We start from the raw sequence: 16,014 nt of genomic DNA on the forward strand, positions 1-16,014 counted from the left end.
CCATCATTCTAGCAGCCATGAGCAATTCAGTTTATGGGGGGCCTGTTTCAGAAAGCGGTGAAAGTAGCAGAAAACGTTTTCATACGAAATACGCGCCTAACTTTATCTTTTATCCATTAATAAAGTGGCCATATTTGACTAGAACCAACCAACCATAGCAATAAGAATCATGACAACAGCTTCGCTGGGCAGTCTTTCTAGATAACATGTTGACACCAAACACCAAGATTTTTCTTCCATGTAAAATGCAATGTCTCTCATAGCTAAGGAGATGTTTAGTGTTTAGCAAACCATCATACACAACCTTAAGTGTCGAATTTGCCGACATTCCTTTTACACAAAACTTGTGGACAGACACAGCGCATATATGCAATGCGAAACCAGTAGACCCCTTCAACGCTACATAGCTTGCAATATCCAAGCTGCAGATTTTCTCGACTCACATACTTTTGAAGAAGGAACTGTGGTTCAGGTATGGCAGCAGAAATAAGCCGACATATCCTTCAATAAGTACGGCTCGAGCCACCCATACCCCAAGGATACACGAAGGGAATGAGCGTGCACAGCAGCCGAGCAAGCCAGAGTGATCGGCGTCCTGACCATGACGTCACTCGCAAGAGGGCGCTACTCCAAGTTCTTGTCGCTAATAGCCATAGCATGTCTTTATTCAGAAACACTGCCAACCAGCCACCGAGCTCAACGCAAGACATGACAGGAGTTTCTGCTAGGGAAGCCCTGTCATGCCAGCTGTACATGGCTGCTATAACCTAATACAGCATAACCAAGACTAGTTCGCCCCACATGGCTAACCCTTGCCACCCAGAAACTCGAGGTGGGAAGAATTCGATAGAAGACAGGAAAGATGAAACAGTGAAAGAGAAAAAGTGAAGAGGGGGACAGGAAAAGGCTACTGCCAATTTTCTCCAGGTGGGTCAGTCTGGAGGTGCCATCTATGCGAAACAGAGGTAAAAGAGGTGCATCTCCTCCACCAAGACACCTTAAAGGTACAAACACCCAGTATCTCCCTTCCCCCAGACAAGGCTAAATGCGAGAGGGTCCAACCACCATGTGCTCAGGTCCATGGCGGCGTAACATACCAAACACCTGCTGATGCCCCTACGGCGCCAAACAGTTATTAAAGTGAAACCCACAAGAGAGTTTTATACTCTCCTCTCGAATGAAATCACAGAGCAGAGATAGGAAAGTCTTGAAATCATCAGACCACAATGGTAGTAGAAGCTGTGGCTATAGAAGAAAGAAGAGCAGTCAGTAAGCCTTCCATAGCCCCGTCCCATAAAGAGCTATCATTCTGGGGATGTGTGGGAAGTAGTGTACCCACCCACTTTGTTCTAACAAAGTTTTTTGATCCCGGCAAACAAAGGTGTGTCATTTAAGTGCATCTGAGTGATTGTGAAACCATGAAATCGCATGCGGCCTTACCTATATTTTTATGTGCTGCTATCTAAAAATAAAAATTGGTTGCGACTCAGTGCTTGTCTACGTTCCTAGTTTGTATTCTTCGCCTGGTTATGTGCTGTGTAGCAAGAAAGAAACCACACGAACACAAATCCTGTGCACTGGGCTCAGCAACAACTAGTAGACATGGGCATTTAAGAATACACAAGAAGATTGTCCCTCTAAATGTATGCCGTGCCTGGTCGCCACGGTCCCTGAAAACAGTTCCCTGATGGGTCCCACAGCCATAGAAAGGTGGTAAACCAGTGACAGCTAGTAACTAGTAACAGTAACTAGTGACAAACTCGTAACAGCTACAACAAATGAACCGTGGCTATGAACAGTATTCAGAGACCTTTGAAAAGGAATCAGGAGGCAGATATCTGACCTTGCCTAGCATCCCGTCCCTAGCTTGGCACATACATGACCACAAGGTGGAACCAATACATGTGCGTATCCTTTGTACCTGGCGAACACCTCCGTCACATTTTCAATATGCAGCAACTTCCGATGCCCATTTGCTATGGGGGGCACAGATACACTCTTGACCTGCCAAGAACTATAGACCAGAGAAAACTCCTGAACATGTGCAGCATTGTATTTCCTTGCCTAAAATTTATAAGCATTAAATTTTGTGAAAAATGTTTTGATACTCAATATTCGATTCAAAATCTACTATTTGGAATTCACACACCCATCCCTATCAGTGATGCTGCTCCATCTATGGTCAGGATAACACGAGTTGTAACAGGACTCTCTTCGGGTGGCAACGAAGCTGGTTGCTCATTACCGAGATAGGGGCTCCAGCATCGAGTGTTGGCCCATATACACTGTCAACTTCTACATTTACTATATTGTGTGTTTCCTGTTCGGAAACGGCATGCACGACGCTTGTGAATATTGCAGCGCTAAGAAAACTGTGTTCGTCTTTTCTTCTTGCTCTCTTTATGTATGATGAAAGACGACAAAAACAGCCACGACGGCACGTACGAGCCAGAGGGTACTGATTATCTAGCCCATCATATTAATTGCGTAGGGGAGCATAAATACTAGCTTCATTTCTGGTCACTCCCGCAAGTAGCTGCGTAGTGGCAATAAAAACAGCGTCAGGCAAATGTCATACAAAACCTGTGGCAAAAGCCACTTCATATTACCAGCATGTTTTGCGTGGAGTGGCCGTAAAGTTATGCGCAAACTGTGTGGCCGTAAAGTTATACGCAAAATATGTGATTTTCAAAACTACTCCTCAGTAGATCGCACAGTGCTAAAACGCTCTTACTGGTGCAGTTGCGTGAGATTGCTCGACACTACAGTTCTTTGTAATGCCACAAGAACTGTCACAAAATAAATATTTTCGCAGCTGTCAATGCATTGACAGCTAACAGTGCTCTCAGCGAAGTTTCGCACAACAATGTGTTTTGAGTAAGTGCGTGCCTCCTAACACGACAAGTAGACATGACAGCAGAAAATGACATGAGCAATGACAAGACCGCGGAGGCATTTCATTCCGAAACAACTGAGGTTGTTCAGTGACGGTACGTCTTTTGTCTTTACGCGAGAGTACTACTAGCCCGCGTCTTCGGCTTACCTCTCGAGTTGCTGATGTGGTCAGACGATGTAAGTGGAATGCAACGACCAACAAAGCTGCATTAAAACGTTCACGCAGCAGAAAAACACAAGCACGACAACAAAGCGCGCAGCGCACCTCAAACATGCCGCGAAAACGCCGCCATAGATGCCGCTGCGAGTGCGGCGACTCGTGTTGTGCGCAGGGTTGCCATGTCGAAAAAGTAAAAAGTAGCCAGGAAATCGCGAAATGGTAGCCAAACAAATGGCTAGTTCATTGCACGTGTTTCAAAAGTAGGCAAAAAAGTCGCCATGCGCCGCCGTGACAAATAACTTACGAAGAAAACATTGCTAGATTTTCTGAACGCGGCTTTTTTCAGCTGCGGATAATTTGAAGGTACTACACTGGAATATTAGAAGCTTAACTAAATATATTGACTCTTTGCTGGTTTTATTAAAGTCCCATTCCTTTGAGTATGATATAATCGCGTTGTCAGAAACGTGGTTAAAACCTGATGAATTCTTTAATATTCCAAATTTTAATTCAGTTTATCTCTCGCGACCAACAAAGACGCGTGGCGGAGGAGTTGCTTCGTATGTACACAAGAATATTCCTTTCAAGCATTGTCCCAAACTGACATGTCAGGTTCCCGAAGCATATGATTCCTTATTCCTTGAACTGAGTTCCATATTAACTGTAGGTGTTTTATACCATTCCCCAAGTTCGCACATTAGTCTTTTTCTAGATGCCTTTGAACCTGCTCTAGAACATCTCGCTTCTATGAATAATACTGCAATAATATGTGGAGACATTAATATTGACACTCTTAATGACAATGCAGCACCATACGTGAACCTGGTTGAGTCCTACGGGTTCCTTAATCAAATAACACAACTAACTCGAGTCACCCCTTCCACGGCGACGCTCATAGACCATATCCTATGCAATTTCGAAACCTCACCGTCTTTCTCTGGAGTTATTGAAGCTGATATTTCTTACCATTTTCCAGTGTTTTTTCTAGCATCGTGTTCTCCTCTCAAAAAAGAAATTAAGAAACGCGTGAAAACAACTATTGATCACAGCCTGTTAAGCTCCCGTATACGCACTCTAGAGATCAATGTTGAGAACAGTAAGAATATTAACAAAGAATTCGACCACGTTATAAATGTTATCTCATCTTGCTTTAAAGAAACAATTATTAATGCAAAATATTATTATTCTGACCCAATATGTCCTTGCTTAAAGACTGAGGTCTTAGCTGCTAAACAAACTAAAGATAAATGGTATAGAAAGCACAAGCAGTTCAAACCTAATGAATACTATCCTATACAATATAAAATACATACAAATAAAGCTGTGGCCTTACTTCGAAAATCCAAAAAGAAGTATCATACAACTCCTATAGAAAGCAGCCAACATGCTCCGCGTAAAATGTGGAAAATAGTTAACTGGGTCATTACACTTCGAGAGAAGGATCATATATTGCCAGAAATTATCCCACCTACTAGAACCACAGAAAGCCTTGCGGAAGACTTCAATCAATACTTTTGTAATATAGGTCCAACTCTTGCGAAACAACTAAGTATGCACGAAGCCCCCGAGCTCCCAGCTCCTGTGCTTAATTCTTTTGTTTTTGATGACATTACTCATGATGAAATCATTTCTACTGTTAAAACAATGACTGGATGTAGAACACCAGGTAAAGATAAGATCCCCTTACTCCTCATTAAACAGCACATCGAGGAACTGAGTGGACGTTTAGACAAATTATTTAATGCATCCTTCTACATGACCACATATCCAGACGCATTTAAAATAGCGCAAGTCACACCAATATACAAGTCCGGTAGTAAGGATGACATCCAGATCTACCGACCAATATCTATACTTAGTGCCCTTAACACAGTATTTGAGAAGTTCTTGATAAAACGTTTTACCCATTTTCTAGATAAATATAACGTACTATAGTAGACAACCAGCACGGTTTTAGGAAAAACAGATCTACTTTCATGGCTGGACAGTGTTTAAGTGAATTTATTAACAAAGCATTAAATAACAAAGAGTATGCAATTGGAATTTTTGTTGATATTAAAAAAGTGTTTGACACTGTGAACTATGATATACTACTATGAAAACTACATCGGTATGGATTCAGAGGTCAAGCGAAGCGGTTTTCCGAAAGCTATCTTTCTGGTCGCAAGCAATGTGTTAAAATCGACAAATCCGTATCAAGCGTTCATTCCATCCTTCATTCCAACCAACTGCCTGCTAACTTAAACGTAGGTCAATTCTCAATCGCCGATATAAAAAAAAATTTTCCGGAGCCAGCAATGTTCGACTCCACTATAAGTCTGTGTTTTTCCTTCATGCATTCTTCCTTTTATTTTGTCCTCCGAACTATTGTACAATTTCTCGAGCATTTTGCCTTTCTTTGTGTATAACTGTCGCATAACGGCTGTTACATGAATCCTGTGTAAACTACTGAGTTGTCTCGCTACAATTATTTTTTCGCACTTCCTGCATGGGCCCAAGTCTAGCCGAGAAGGCTAAGGGGCCAGATGATTCACATGTACTTCTTATTAGTCGTTTGAATAAACTGATATTGAATTGAATTGAACCGCGGCGGAAGTGCAATTCGCGCGACAATAACGAGCCCATACATACAGCTTCGCTGGTCCTTTTTCGCAGAGGGAAAGGGCACTGAGTTTTTGTTGCATTGATAATTAATATTTCTGTGTTCTCTGTAAAGAAGTTTCATTTACTAAGGATCCACTGTATTCGTCATATTCACGGCAACCATACTAAATGACATTTGTATTTATGAAATAAACTGCACTTTTTTACTCCTCCCTTAGGCACCTATGAGCCATTATGGAGGGTCGCGTCTGTGTAGAAACAGGAAACAGCCTGTCTGCATGCTTTTTCATCGTGCTTAAGATGCACTCTGAACACACTTGCACTCAGCTCGGCTGCTATTAGTATTATATGCAGCCATTTAGAAGGCAGTTTGCCTAAGGTAGAATAGTGGTATTTATTGGCTGTATTCGGTTGTGGAAATGATATATTTGGATTCTGCATATCAATCCATGTATTTTCATATCAGTGCAAGTCTACTGGCCCATAAGATGCGCATGCAATGAACCTTCTCGTGGCCTGTGGAACAAGGGAAATCGAATATTGTACATTTGCTGCGCTATGTCAAACAGACATGCTTATTAAGTGCACTGCTAAAGCCTGCATGCATGGTATAGTGTGCTAATACTTATCCACTTGTTTCACAAAACAATGATCCCTTCTGACTATGAAAATGTAGGTCTATTTACAGGCATGGGGCTCGAACGTTGAGAATGGCTGAACTGACTGAGCTGATTGCAATGTATTATGCGCACTGAGTGTGTGCTTAGGCGGAACTGCTACTCTTGTTTGAGCTGAATCTTAAATTTCTTAAAATTAAAAGGGCATAATGGGAAATCGCTTGTTCTTCAGCACATGCATAGCAGCAGGTGTCATACTTTGTATGAATGAATGAATGAATGTGTATTGTTCAGTGGCGCAAGGGCCAGGTATGGCCAAAGAGGGCCATGACTTTTAATGTTGTGTTAAGCGCTGATTTGTGAGATGCGATGGTGGGATGTAACATGGCTGTAAAGTGGCCTAAAATCAATCCGTATCATAGAAGCGTAAAATGATATATAGAATAAAATTATGATAGTGAAACATTTAGTTGTCTATGGACATAGTACACATGATAAGTGATCATGGAGCTAAAATGCAAGAATATGGAAATAACTCATTTGCCTCCTGGAGGCCTTTGAGCCCAAAGGCTGGGAGGCAGGTGCTTTCCCTTAATGCAGTTACCGCAGCAAAGACCTCAGTTTAGAGGCTGTGCTACGGATACTTTGTATGAAGGCCTCCACTTATGTTTCATTAGCAACTTTGGTGCACACTACAGTTGGTTAGTGCTGACGCCATTTGATCACTAGAAATGAATATACTTTACGAGCTTAAGCGAAAACTGTTGTCGTTGAGTTTATATGTAGGGGGAAAACAATACATAGAGCACAAATGCATTTCTTTGTGAACGTTGGGATAACAATTTCGGTACTGCAGTGCTAGGTATTGAAAAAAAGTATTTTGTTGCACAGGATTTATTACTTCTTTAATTGGTTATCAATTTGATATTTGTGCAATATTACAGTGGCACGACATCAAGGGATGTACAACAGCTCATCTGGTTGGGAATTGGCACAAGAAAGACGCTGACCACCGTCAAAGTGAAAATTTTACTGTGGCCATTGCCTTTCTTGCGCTTTTGTAGGGTCATGTAAAATAGAAATTAAACCATTCAGGATCGTAAACAAGGTAAGCAGAGCTCACTATAGCAGCTGCGAAGCTGAAACAAGCCTGGATATTGAATGTCTGCACAGCAGCTACAGCAGTGCTTCCCAAGGTGGCTACTAGCCGTAAGTGGAGGGAGGAGAATTAGCTGAGCTTCCAGCTGGCTTATAGATGTCTAGGTATAGACTACAACTTACAAAAGACAGCTACTAACTGTGACCTTAGCTAGATCAAGCTGAAAGGTAGACGTCTACTAGCTGGCTACGTGTTTCGTGGGTACGACATTTATTATGTGCACTGTCTCTTGCTTGATTCTTCGTTATCTTCAAATTGGATGATGGTGCATTTGAATGATGCCGCTGCTTCGTGGAGGATGAGCGCTGGCCGATACGCGCTGTAGTGCGTGACACAACTGAACAGTATCACGTTCGGTCGACTTAGTACGTAGACGTGGCGGATGACACTGCCTCCTCTCGATGCGAAGCATTAGAAACCATAATCAACCGTACTCCGGCTTCGGCTGCCTGTGTCGGGGTTGCGCGGGCCCTATCTTGAAAGTGATCCGCTATGGGGAATAAGTGCACCGAGTGCCGATAGCGTCGTCTGCTTTGTGTTCTCGCCGCCTAGTTCGCGTTGAAACGAAAGGAAGCAAGAAGGTCAATCCACTCGCTGCTGCAGGCCTCTTGAAAGCGATCGTCTTACGTACGTACAATGGACGGAGGGACGGACGAGCGGGTTTCCTCGTTGGGTAGGCATATAAATGCTTACAAATTTAAAACTTTGTTTATTACAGTGGCACGACATCAAGGGCTGTACAACAGCTCATCTGGTTGGGAATTGGCACAAGAAAGACGCTGACCACCGTCAAAGTGAAAATTTTACTGTGGCCATTGCCTCTAGCTGTGGCCACAGTAAAAGCTGTGGCCACAGCTGTGGCCATAGTTACTGTGGCCATTGCCTTTAATGCCAAGGTAGGCAAGAAGCAGGCTGGAGACAAGGCAGTGGGGGAATATGGCATAGGCACTAGGAATAGCAGGGGAGAGTTATTAGTAGAGTTTGCGGAACAGAATAATATGAGGATAATGAATACCTTCTTCCGCAAGCGGGATAGCCGAAAGTGGACGTGGAGGAGCCCGAACGGCGAGACTAGAAATGAAATAGACTTCATACTCTGCGCTAACCCTGGCATCATACAAGATGGGGACGTGCTCGGCAAGGTGCGCTGCAGTGACCACAGGATGGTAAGAACTCGAATTAGCCTAGACCTGAGGAGGGAACGGAAGAAACTGGTACATAAGAAGCCGATCAATGAGTTAGCGGTAAGAGGGAAAATAGAGGAATTCCAGATCAAGCTACAGAACAGGTATTCAGCTTTAACTCAGGAAGAGGACCTTAGTGTTGAAGCAATGAACGACAATCTTGTGGGCATCATTAAGGAGTGTGCAATGGAAGTCGGTGGTAACTCCGTTAGGCAGGATACCAGCAAACTATCGCAGGAGACGAAAGATCTGATCAAGAAACGCCAATGTATGAAAGCCTCTAACCCTACAGCTAGAATAGAACTGGCAGAACTTTCGAAGTTAATCAACAAGCGTAAGACAGCTGACATAAGGAAGTATAATATGGATAGAATTGAACATGCTCTCAGGAGCGGAGGAAGCCTAAAAAAACAGTGAAGAAGAAACTAGGAATTGGCAAGAATCAGATGTATGCGTTAAGAGACAAAGCCGGCAATATCATTACTAATATGGATGAGATAGTTCAAGTGGCTGAGGAGTTCTATAGAGATTTATACAGTACCAGTGGCACCCACGACGATAATGGAAGAGAAGATAGTCTAGACGAATTCGAAATCCCGAAGGTAACGCCGGAAGAAGTAAAGAAAGCCTTAAGAGATATGCAAAGGGGGAAGGCAGCTGGGGAGGATCAGGTAACAGCAGATTTGTTGAAGGATGGTGGACAGATTGTTCTAGAGAAACTGGCCACCCTGTATACGCAATGCCTCATGACCTCGAGCGTACCGGAATCTTGGAAGAACGCTAACATAATCCTAATCCATAAGAAAGGGGACGCCAAAGACTTGAAAAATTATAGACCGATCAGCTTACTGTCCGTTGCCTACAAAGTATTTACTAAGGTAATTGCAAATAGAATCAGGAACACCTTAGACTTCTGTCAACCAAAGGACCAGGCAGGATTCCGTAAAGGCTACTCAACAATAGACCATATTCACACTATCAATCAAGTGATAGAGAAATGTGCAGAATACAACCAACCCTTATATATAGCTTTCATTGATTACGAGAAAGCGTTTGATTCAGTCGAAACCTCAGCAGTCATGGAGGCATTACGGAATCAGGGTGTAGATGAGCCATATGTAAAAATACTGGAAGATATCTATAGCGGCTCTACAGCCACCGTAGTCCTCCATAAAGCAAGCAACAAAATCTCAATAAAGAAAGGCGTCAGGCAGGGAGATACGATATCTCCAATGCTATTCACAGCGTGTTTACAGGAGGTATTCAGAGACCTGGATTGGGAAGAATTGGGGATAAAAGTTAATGGAGAATACCTTAGTAACTTGCGATTCGCTGATGATATTGCCTTGCTTAGTAACTCAGGGGACCAATTGCAATGCATGCTCACTGACCTGGAGAGGCAAAGCAGAAGAGTGGGTCTAAAAATTAATATGCAGAAAACTAAAGTAATGCTTAACAGTCTCGGGAGAGAACAGCAATTTACAATAGGCAGCGAGGCACGGGAAGTCGTAAGGGAATACATCTACTTAGGGCAGGTAGTGACGGCGGATCCGGATCATGAGACGGAAATAATCAGAAGAATAAGAATGGGCTGGAGTGCGTTTGGCAGGCATTCCCAAATCATGAACAGCAGGTTGCCGTTATCCCTCAAGAGAAAAGTATATAATAGCTGTGTCTTACCAGTACTCACCTACGGGGCAGAAACCTGGAGGCTTACAAAAAGGGTTCTACTCAAATTGAGGACGACACAACGAGCTATGGAAAGAAGAATGATAGGTGTAACGTTAAGGGATAAGAAAAGAGCAGATTGGGTGAGGGAACAAACGCGAGTTAATGACATCTTAGTTGAAATCAAGAAAAAGAAATGGGCATGGGCAGGACATGTAATGAGGAGGGAAGATAACCGATGGTCATTAAGGGTTACGGACTGGATCCCAAGGGAAGGGAAGCGTAGCAGGGGCGGCAGAAAGTTAGGTGGGCGGATGAGATTAAGAAGTTTGCAGGGACGGCATGGCCACAATTAGTACATGACCGGGGTTGTTGGAGAAGTATATGGGAGAGGCCTTTGCCCTGCAGTGGGCGTAACCAGGCTGATGATGATGATTTTACCGAGCGGTTCAGCACGCCACTGCCCGGCGTGTTGATACAACCCGGCTACTGTACTTCCGCGGACGCGCGTGCGTGAGTTCGCACGAACTCTCGCAAATAATTATCCTGTCTAGTAATTGCACTCGGGCTGTTGTCGCTCGCTGTGCGTAATATTCTCCTGATGTTCAAGCCATGCTCCAGCAAACACTACAGCAAAGGCACCGTCGATCCGTGAAACGCACTCCGCGTATGTCACATGCAAGAATCGAATTGTTAGCTGGATGCAAAAAGTGCGGAGGCGATCGCGAGAGGGACATAAACCGGCCTTTGGACGTACTCGGCACATTCTAAGTATGTTCTTAACTGCAGTGGATGCACGTCCTAAGGATTAAACGCTGAAGGCCTTCAAATATATAAACGAGGAAAGCTCTCATCAACGTGCGAGATATGCAAGGGGTAAGCGTGAGCGCATGCGAAACTGCATTCTTGCGTCCTCTGTGGCAATAAGCACGCCTGGCTACGAGTACCAGAGCCTGGTGTCGAGACATGTTGCGTTACACATGCGTGTCCTTTCGTGCTCGGGTGTTGTGTGAGAGCGATGTCTGTTTCGGCTGTTGCGACGTACGGCAACGCACCGCATGCACCGCCAGACGGAACACACACGTAGCGTAATCTTCTGCACCGTTAACTGCGATTCTGACAGCAGGTCGAACAGATATGAGAGGGTACTGGCAGGATGAGCATGCGCAATTCCATCAGGCGCTTGCTGCGACAGAGGGCGCAAAAAATGTAGTTTCGCATAAGCCTCCTAAATAAAACTAAAAGTAGGGCCATGTTTTGAAGATTGCCGCTGTTTTCCTTCCCTGCACTTTCCCTCGGCGCTGGGCCCTCCCATTGGCCAAACGCTGTCGCGGGCTCTCAAGCGCTTTTTTTTTTTTGCTTGTTTTCTGCTTCCGCCGCCATCGCGGTGCGTATGCTGCAGGCACCAGGTTTGGGCCGTTCTTTGTGCTTTTGTAGCGTAGTTCCGGGTTCGAGATGCAGTGTTGCTGTGTTTTCGGGTGGAGCACACGTGATAGAACTTGACGGCAAGCGACTCTTCTGGATTCCATCTGCGAAATGAGACGCGGCGCGGAGGAAAATGTCATATGAACAGCGATAGCTTACGCATAATTTCAAATGCGACTTCCGAGTGACGACAAAAGCTCCGAAAGAAAAAGATTAATATGCTCGGAACAACAAAAATGGAAAAATCTGCAGATTATGTTGACTCCCACACTACTCTGTACAACACTGAAATCGGCACAGCGGTCTTGACAATCACATGGGATAGTGCAGCGTATAAACCATACAGTAAAAAGAGAATAAAGGTCAAGTAACGGTTAGAGTATCTTACTTAAAGAAATTTAAAAAAAAATTATACCGATTCTTCCTAAACAACACACGAAAAAGTAATTTAAAGTTCACCATGATTTGCGGATAGGCTTTTTACACTACACTCGGGAGCATTGAAACGAGTCACTCAGTACTATATTTCTTAACCTTGAAATTGCAACTTTCATTTAGCTAACATGTGAAGGTGTTATATTTTTCGCACTCAAAATAGCATGCACTGCCCGTAAGATTTTTGAACCAAATTAAAAGTTTGGTTTTCATTAAATGTTGCATATGTATACTTAGGAGCTGCTGCTGATTTTTACTCCCTTGTGGCTTCCCTTGAGGCAGCATCATAAGCGTCTGCTCTTTTCTGTCATCATTGTACAAAAGAGGTCACAGCCACAGGTGCCCGTTACCTTCGGCGACAGCACTAATTGTTTGCTGCCTGCCGTTGCTAGTATTTTATTATTTGCATTGCCTTCATGCCTTGTAGTGTAGTGGACACACTTCAATGAGCTAAATGTGAGGCAATTAGCAGTTTCCTTCCCGATTTGGGTCAACAAACGGTGTTGAGACGACTTTCATGCGATATTTTTTTACGGTTTTGCTTATTTTTCGTGTGTAGTCGCAGCCTGCGAGTATTATTAACGCGATCATGTTTTAATACAGTGCATGCATAATGATGAATATAGTATCGCAACCGCATAGCCAGTCGGTAACGGAATTACACAGCTCCCGTCGTAGCCCCTAAGCTAGTACAAGATTGAAGTTGCAAAGAGGCAAAAAAAAAACATGCTGCTAACAAGGCTATAAAAATTTGCAATCTGAAAAAGCCTCCGTCAATAAATGCATGAATGCCACAATCTTAAACGTTAACTGATGTTCACGCCGTTCAAATCGTGCAACATGATTCCCAGCAAAGTAGGAACCCTTCAATAATATAATAAAATCACTTATCGAGCTCAAATAAAGTGTGGTTGTTGCTGCCATTCTTGCAAACACGGTCCGAAGTTCTCCACTTGAAAACACTTTAAGCAAGCGAAAAGTATGAACGAACCACCGCCACCACTGCCAAACATTTCAAAGTTGACAAAAGAAGAGCGCTAAGCGACACCGTTGCAGGTGGTGTCGCCTTCGCTGCCGGCGCTGCGCTTGAATAAAGCTGTCGAGTCTTTTCTCATGCATGCATATCTTCACTTTAAATCAATGTTAATGCAAAGCTATGTTTTTGAACAGAATGGAGGGAGGAATAAATATTATTTGTAAAAATGAGCAGACGGTGGAGTCGAACGGGGTGGACGGCGTCCCTAGTCCAGGATGCCGTGGGCCTGAGCCGATAGCTTGGCCCTGCATGCTTAGCAAAAATGCTTAGCAATGACCAGTAATGACTAATAATGACTGAAATGACTTGTAATGGCTATTAATGACTACGAAATGACCAATATGTCTAATGACGAATTGTAACGACTACAATTAGAAATTATTAAAATTCTTAGTAATGACCAGCAATGGCTAATAATGACTGAAATGACTTATGATGACTACTCATAACTGATATTACCAACATGTCTAGCGACGGCTTTAATGACCACAATTGATTACAAATGACTAAAGATACTTAGTAGTGAGCAGTAATGACCGAAATGACTTGTAATGACTAGTAATGACCACTAACGACCAATATGTCTAACGACGAATTGTAACGACTATAATTGATTACAAATGACTAAATATGCTTACTAATGAGGCGAATGATAAGAGGAGGAAGAGTACGCTATCGCCGTTCACTTCTTAAGAGCAATCTTAAGAGATTCTGCCATTTTTACGCCTAATCTCGTGCAAGTTTAACATTTCTAGTGATAAAATGTCCTTAGCACTAACCAAATTTAATATATACCAAAGTTGCTAATGAAACATTACTGAAGGTTTTGATACAATGTATGACATCTGCCGCTGCGCAGCGGCAGCTAGAAATCGACATACCATCGTTTTGATGCCGTTGTGGTCGTACTATTGTCGTCATTCCAGGTTTGTCAACCGATTCGCGTCATGCTGTCGTCATCACCCCATCGTCGTCTCACCGTCGTCCTCATACCAGTGTTATCATGCTCATGATCGCGATGCCATCATGGTCATATTCCATCATCGTCATTCAAGGTTCGTCATTTGGCTCTCGTAATGACGTCATCGCCATGGCTTAGACGCCGACATAGTAGCCTAAGTTGTATAATAGGTAGGGCCACAAAGTTTGTGCGCTTGGTCGTGATTACGTCCTAGTCATTGGACTGCCGTTATTGCCGCTTTGTCATTCAACTATGGTCCTTCCTTCGCTTTCATAACGCCGTCGTGATGTGGTTGTGGTCATTTCATTGTCGTCACTCCAGCCTCGTCATGCCATCGTCGTGATGCCATCGTTATCAAGGCGCAGTCTTCATACAGCAGTCGTCATGCATTCGTTGTCATACCGTCGTCATGACACCGTCGCGGTCTTTTCATCTTCGTCATTCAACCTTCTTCATCTGGCTCTTGTCAGGTTGGAGTCACTCCACCGCCGTCCCATTCAACCTTCTTCATCTGGCTCTTGTCAGGTTGGAGTCACTCCACCGTCGTCATACTCTTCGGCATAGCAGTGCCGTCATGCCCTCATCAACGCACTGTTTGAAGATCCTCATCAATTCAGAAACGTCAACACATTGTTGTCATGCCGTCACCACTGTGCTGCCTACGTGTTCCAATGACGTCACTCTGTCATTGCAATTCTATCGTAATCGTGTTGTCACTTAATCCAGATTCTGCTGTCGTTGTCTTTCCATCGTCGTCATTGTGTTGTCATCAGACAGTCATTCACATGCACCCATTGCCATACCATAACAGTGATTTACCTACACACCCCCTAGGGAATGTGTAGACACCCCTAGTTTTTCTGCACCCCCCCCCCTTGAAGCTCTAAATTTTACTCATGTCAATTCTTGTATTCAACGTCTGAGCAGTTTGGTCAAGCGCCAACAAAAGGAGTGAAATACCACGTTACCATCTAAACCGAGACAGAAAGCGAAAATAGGCACCGGCCTACTTTAATCTAAGGGGCTTTACTTCCAACCAAGGACCAAATTTCTCTGAAAATATGAAGCCTCATAGGAAGCTTTAGCTGCAGTACGTGGGCGTCAGGGGAAAAGAAAAAGGAAGGGATGTGGTTCGAGGCAGGAAACGAGAATGTTTTTAAATAGAAACAATGCTAATAAATATGGAAACACGTGATGCAACCTAAAGCAAATTTTATAAAAAAAAAACAGCGTGTAGCCGTAGTGCTTCCAATATAGACCCTTCTAAGAAAGAATCCCTACAGGTGGCGCCACAGGCTTCAGCCACCGGAATACGTCCCAGAAAACTTCCGGTCTTTGATGCTTACCAGTGTTTACGCTTGGTATACGTGTCTGCGTCTCAGCTTTTCTGAGTAGGCTGCCGCAGTTTTTTCGCTAATATCTTTTCCTGTAGCGGTCCTCTTTCCTGTGCCCGCTTTATAAGTGCTGCATAATTCGTGTACTCCCTAAACATTGTTTCAAAAGCTTAAATCTCGTCATTAGCCCTGGCAACAAGTTTGAAAACGTCGTTATACAATGAAAAATGGCCAGACATTTAAAAACTGAGTACTGACCTTTTTCGGTAAAAACTAAATTTCTAAAAGATGAGTGTTCTGTCAGATTAAATAAAGAAACACCGCCTACCAGGTGTATATAGAGAAAAAAGGGAAACATACGTCACGGGGATGACCATTTGGGTAATAGACGTCTATTTTTTAACTAATGGACTAAAATAGAAACAGTTTGTACAGTTTATCTAGCATCCTGCCTCCCCCCCCCCCCCCCCCCAATACACTGAGACACCCTCCCTTGATTTGATCCCGGGGAAATGCCTGTACCATCGTCATTACCC

General features: G+C 43.6%; 1 protein-coding gene across 1 annotated transcript in view; it reads right to left on the minus strand.

The window, feature by feature from the left end:
- The window catches only part of LOC142579904 (uncharacterized), an 88,955-nt gene extending 85,766 nt beyond the window's left edge, over window positions 1-3,189 (minus strand). The window contains exon 1 of the mRNA XM_075690577.1: window positions 3,044-3,189. The gene's annotated coding sequence lies outside the window, so the exon portion shown is untranslated. The remainder of the gene's footprint in view (window positions 1-3,043) is intronic.
- Between the last annotated feature and the right edge of the window lie 12,825 nt (window positions 3,190-16,014).

This window comes from Dermacentor variabilis, chromosome 4, assembly GCF_050947875.1.
Source record: "Dermacentor variabilis isolate Ectoservices chromosome 4, ASM5094787v1, whole genome shotgun sequence".
NCBI lineage: Eukaryota > Metazoa > Arthropoda > Arachnida > Ixodida > Ixodidae > Dermacentor > Dermacentor variabilis.